Raw genomic sequence first — 6719 nt, 5'->3', positions numbered from 1 at the left:
ACTACCGGGAAATAACCTGATTTATTAATAAAGTCTTGTAAACGCGGTTTACTTGCGCTGTGGGGTTATTGGTGTGCATGTAAACCTGGACAACCAAATATTTCACTAAGCTGATTTTTGTTGTCACCGTACAGTTGTGCATGTAACAGGGTTGCCAACTTTTCAGTTTAGCTCGGAGTGAGACTTCTCCAACGGACAACCGACCTTCTCTATCGGTTGGTTTGGAGCACAGTCTCTGTCTCGCATGCGTGCTCGCTCTAGATTGTGGGAGATTTTTAAATCATTTGCGCCATAACTAGTGGTCCATCCAGTAGTTAAGAGCCTGAATTGTTTATAGTAATTCTGAAATTTAGTGCACATGAGTGAAAAAAAACAGCACAGAAGAATGTCTATTTTTGCGTGAGATTTCTTTGTTGAGCGTGAGAGCGTGAGATTGAGGCTGAATGCGTGACAGTTGGCAACCCTGATGTAACCTTGCTCTGACACTCCTCTTCTAGCATTGGTCACATGACTTTCATTTTACATGGCTCCTACAGGACTAATTAATATTACTAAATGTTAACACTAATTGATGATAAAAGTTATGAAAAAGCACACCTGCAGCTTTGAAAAGAAGCCACCCATTTTCCAAATCACTCTTCTTTTAGTATGTTTCCTGCAGTAAACTTGATAACTACATTGAAGAAAACCCTTAAAAGATTGACAAAACAAATACTGCTATTTGTTTGCTAAGATCGAACTCTCACCTCTGCATGCTTTGTATCCAATGTTAAGGACAGGGTCCTCTTTCCTAGACCTGCTCCAGCTCTTCAGATATAGATGGGGACGAAAAGGATTTATAGCCCAGAGAAGACAGAAAAATCAAAGGTTTTCTGTGCTTTTGCTGGTACTGTTGGCCTGTGACTTCTGGCAAGATGTCTTTTATTTTTGCCTGTATTTTTTTTTTTTAAATCCAGGACAAAAACAGGAAATTATAGAACAGGTGAAACTATTAATATGTTTATTTTTGAGTAGCAAGAAATACCATGTTTAGCTGCTGAACATTTATCATTATAAAGTTTGAGTATTCTGTGTAACACCTGAACTGACCCTTTAAAAGATGATTGCTCATCTACCATGCCATTTCATGTTCACAGTAGGTCTCTTCCTGACTGCTGGATCTGGCTAGGAGTCTGACTCTGTCTTGAATTTTCTTTAGGGATTACTCTGGCCACCAGGGACATAAAATGTGCTGCTTTGGTTACAGCACATTGGTCATACTGGGAAAAGGGTTTAGATGCAAAATGATAATTATTAGATGATTAGATGCTACTACAGTGGGGAGAACAAGTATTTGATACACTGCCGATTTTGCAGGTTTTCCCACTTACAAAGCATGTAGAGGTCTGTAATTTTTATCATAGGTACACTTCAACTGTGAGAGATGGAATCTAAAACAAAAATCCAGAAAATCACATTGTATGATTTTTAAATAATTAATTTGCATTTTATTGCATGACATAAGTATTTGATCACCTACCAACCAGTAAGAATTCCGGCTCTCACAGACCTGTTAGTTTTTCTTTAAGAAGCCCTCCTGTTCTCCACTCATTACCTGTATTAACTGCACATGTTTGAACTCGTTACCTGTATAAAAGACACCTGTCCACACACTCAATAAAACAGATTCCAACCTCTCCACAATGGCCAAGACCAGAGAGCTGTGTAAGGACATAAGGGATAAAATTGTAGACCTGCACAAGGCTGGGATGGACTACAGGACAATAGTCAAGCAGCTTGGTGAGAAGGCAACAACTGTTGGTGAAATTATTAGAAAATGGAAGAAGTTCAAGATGACGGTCAATCTCCCTCGGTCTGGGGCACCATGCAAGATCTCACCTCGTGGGGCATCAATGATCATGAGGAAGGTGAGGGATCAGCCCAGAACTACACGGCAGGACCTGGTCAATGACCTGAAGAGAGCTGGGACCACAGTCTCAAAGAAAGCCATTAGTAACACACTACACCGTCATGGATTAAAATCCTGCAGCGCATGCAAGGTCCCCCTGCTCAAGCCAGCGTATGTCCAGGCCCGTCTGAAGTTTGCCAATTTCATTTCATTTCATTTCATTTATTTATTTAAGGACAGTGCACATTAATCAACATTTCTGTAAATGTGCCAGTGTTAGCCAGCAGGCTAATTTTCAACTGTAGTCCATTGGCAAGATGTTATACTAGGCACATGATGGCTAAAAAAAAGAACATATTAAATCACACAGCAATTGATATACAACAATAAAACATAATGCCATAGCACTGGCTCCATTAAAACATAAAATCATAAAACATATAACCATACAGCCATACAACTGTTAGGGAATTAATAAAGTAACCATCTATTCATCTATCTATCATACATATACCATAGGTTACAGGACAGCTAAAGTATAGAGGCAGACATACATTAATTATTATGAGAGGTGCTCACATTTTTGTATGCTCAAAAGCCAGTCCTTAAGATGGTGTGTAAATGTATGGTGTGAGGTGGAATTTCTAATGTCCACTGGCAATTGGTTCCATAGTTTAGAGGCTCTCACAGAAAAGCATAATTGGCCAAAGGAACTGGACCTAAGAGGGACTGCACAGTCCCCTCTTAAGGCAGACCTTGTGGTTCTGCTGCTAGATGACTTCTGCTGTATAAAAGTGCAGAGTGGTGGGGGAGCCTTCCCATTAATGATCTTAAAGATTAGGCATGCATCACTGTGTTTTAAAATATTTTCCCAACTGAGTAGGTTATATTTGTTAAGAATGCTACAGTGGTGGTAAAGTTTGGGTTTTTTGTCCAATACTTTAAGTGCTTGTTTGTGAAGTGATAAAATAGGCCTTAGTGTTGTGCTACATACCTGGGTCCAGCTTGTCATACAATATGTTAGGTGAGGAATTATCATAGTATTCATGTATAGCTTTGCTACAGGTGTTGTCAAACAGTTCCTTATATACCTAAAGTTCGCTAGGTTATATTTGGTTATTTGCACTACCTTTCTCACTTGATGTTTAAATGATAGAGCAGAGTCAAGAATAATGCCTAGATATTTAAACTGTGTAACTGTTTGAATGACCTCCCCAGACACACAGACATTGGGTTCAAAATGAGATACAGTGTTGCTTTTGAAAAAAACATACAGACTGTCTTCTTAACATTGAGATGTAGCTGTGAGCCAGTAAGCCATTTACGTACATGTACCATTGTATCGCTGAGCTTGGCAGCAGCTTGAGCTTTAGTTTTCGCATGAACATATATGACTGTATCATCAGCATACATCTGCACCTCACATCCAGTGCACACTGCCAATGACCATCTGGATGATCCAGAGGAGGAATGGGAGAAGGTCATGTGGTCTGATGAGACAAAAATAGAGCTTTTTGGTCTAAACTCCACTCGCCGTGTTTGGAGGAAGAAGAAGGATGAGTACAACCCCAAGAACACCATCCCAACCGTAAAGCATGGAGGTGGAAACATCATTCTTTGGGGATGCTTTTCTGCAAAGGGGACAGGATGACTGCACCGTATTGAGGGGAGGATGGATGGGGCCAAGTATCGCGAGATCTTGGCCAACAACCTCCTTCCCTCAGTAAGAGCATTGAAGATGGGTCGAGGCTGGGTCTTCCAGCATGACAACGACCCGAAACACACAGCCAGGGCAACTAAGGAGTGGCTCTGTAAGAAGCATCTCAAGGTCCTGGAGTGGCCTAGCCAGTCTCCAGACCTGAACCCAATAGAAAATCTTTGGAGGGAGCTGAAAGTCCGTATTGCCCAGCGACAGCCCCGAAACCTGAAGGATCTGGAGAAGGTCTGTATGGAGGAGTGGGCCAAAATCCCTGCTGCAGTGTGTGCAAACCTGGTCAAGAACTACAGGAAACGTATGATCTCTGTAATTGCAAACAAAGGTTTCTCTACCAAATATTAAGTTCTGTTTTTATGATGTATCAAATACTTATGTCATGCAATAAAATGCAAATTAATTACTTAAAAATCATACAATGTGATTTTCTGGATTTTTGTTTTAGATTCCGTCACTCACAGTTGAAGAGTACCTATGATAAAAATTACAGACTTATACATGCTTTTTAAGTGGGAAAACCTGCAAAATTGGCAGTGTATCAAATACTTGTTCTCCCCACTGTATGTGCACACTGTGCAGCGTGTCACCCCTCAGCGCTTCGGCGTTCAGAACAGATTTCCTAAAAGAGCAAGCATGGCTCTGCTTCTCTGTATTAAAGAGCTCTCCTTCTTTAATACAGAGAAACAAGTCCCCTCTGCTGTTACCCACCCTGGCACCGCTTCTCATAGCAGAGCCGCGGGTCTGGTTAACACTTTAAGAGACCTGAGGGTTACAGAGGAAGCTCTTCCGTCGGGCCAGCCACCACGGACCTCCCACTCCTTTAGCGTGCCATGTGCCATTGAGTTGCTTAATGATGGTGAGGGTCCCTCTCGTAGAGCACCTTGTGTCATTCAGAGTGAACCCTCCACTGTGCCCCCGAGTGCTCGCGTTGGATGATTGGTTCCTGAGTGCAGGGTGCAGTGCCCACCATCCACCGCCTCCACTGTTGTTTTCTGTTTTTATAAAAATAAAAACCATTGTAAACGCCTGCTCTGCTCATCTAGCACGAGTTGCCATCGCATCACAGTGCAGCAGGAATCACAGTTCACTGATCGCGTGACGATGGCAGAGGATTTGTTGCGCAACAGAGCCTTAGCGTCTGATAAATGTCTTATCTTGTAGAATACACGCTCAACACCGCTGATTCAACACCGATCCCAAAGGGAAAAGAGCAAGCTCTCCCTCGTGCAGAGCATCTCTTTTCTCTGTGTGGAGTTGGACTCGGTCAGTATGACAGCCCGTCTCACCAGCTAACACGCACAGTCGATGCTGAACTGCCTGAATACATACAGCTGGAAGACAGCGGTTTCACTGAAACAATTTTAGAGGCTTCTGGGTCATATGGCATCTGCAGCCACGGTAACGCCACTCAGATTGATGCATATGAGACCGGTTCAGCACTGGCTATACGGCTGATTCCCAAGATGGGCATAGTGCAGCGGCACACTCCGTGTGGCCATCACACTGAGCTGTCACCAAACATTCAGCCCTTGGTCAGACCTTGCCTTGCCTACGCAAGTATGCGTTTTACCCAGTGATCCTGCTCGCACAGACACTGTGCAAGGTCAGGGAGGAAGAGGAGCAGGTCTTTATGGATGCACCTTACTGGCCCACCAGGATCTGGTTCTCAGAACTGATGCCCCCCTGCAACAGTCCCTCCCTGGCGGACACTATCACTCAAGCTAGGGCCCCCTCTACCGGGCACACTTATGCTTTGAAGTGGAGTCTGTTCGCTGAGTGGTGTTCTTCCCAAGGGGAAGATCCCCAGAAATGCCTGATCAGCTCTGTGATGGCAGGTCACTTGGGAAGCACAACCTGGTCATCAGTTACCTGAGAGGTGCTAGGAGGTTAAATCCTCCCAGACGATGCCTCATCCCCTCCTGGGACCTCTCTGTGGTCCTTTCCATTCAACAGAGAGCCCCCTTTGAGCTGCTTTTGTCAGTCATGCTTACGATCCTGTATCTAAAGATAGTGCTCCTGACCGCTCTTCGTTTCCTTCAAGAGGGTGGGGGACCTAAAGGCATTTTTGGTCAGTGAATCGTGCCTTGAGTTTCAACTGGCCCTGTCTCCCGAACGCATGCAGAGCTTCGGAAGTTCAGAGCAGCTCGGTATCTGTTTGGGAGATCAGCAGAAGGAAAAGGCTGTCTCCAAAAAGAGGTTGGCCCACCAGATAGTGGAAGCCGTGCCCCCTTGGGGTGAAAGCTCACTCCACTTGCGGCCTTTCTTCCTCCACGGCACCTCTCCTTCAGACATCTGCGGATCTGCAGGGCTGAGCAACACCTAACACCTTGGTAATCCCATATGTGTACTGTCCACAATAAGGTTTCCCTGTCGGTGAACCCGTGTCTTTCCCTGGGCTGTTCTTCTGCTCTGCCCCATATCTGCATCAGTAATAGCTCCCCCCTGGCTAGGCGGTACCTACCGCAGAGATCTTACATATGAAGCACTGCCCCACGGGTCAGTCCATATGTGTATACGTTACCTCTCTTTAGGCACGGTGTGGCGTCCGTAGCGTCCCCTTCTGTTAGACTAGTCACGCTTTCCCAGCATTAACACTGGTCATGGCTGAAAAGCATGGGAATTGAGGTCCGAAGCACTCTTCCTTGTAAAATGTCACGATTGAGGAACAATAACAACGACTATCCCAAGTCCATTCTATTGCTTTGGTATAAAGGACAACTGTCCTTGGGCTTATACAGGGCGCTGGGTAGGTCACGCTACAGCTTGCCAGCATCTGCGTCTCCGACACTTGTAACAGTTCAGTGGTTGTGGTGCTTTTCATAGGGACTCCATTACATCAGTAATCTCACGGGCCAATGTCCACAAATGTCCTAAAATGAACCACAGCGCCATGGGAGACAGCAGTTTCCGACCGGAAGTTATGGCAGATCTGACCACCACCTATAGACAGATTACCTAAGCCTGAAACTAAGGTATCTGCAGCTGTATACTATTGGGGGCTCTGGCAGCTAGCTATACTGTTGGCTAATCAAATCTATTCAATGGTATCACTAACTACAGACTGGTTTAGATGGGAGAGCATAGTAAGAGAGAATAAATCAGTTCACTTGATATTAA

Source organism: Abramis brama, assembly GCF_963993115.1.
Source record: "Abramis brama genome assembly, chromosome: 8".
NCBI classification, from domain to species: Eukaryota; Metazoa; Chordata; class Actinopteri; order Cypriniformes; family Leuciscidae; genus Abramis; species Abramis brama.
This window is presented reverse-complemented; position numbering follows the sequence as displayed.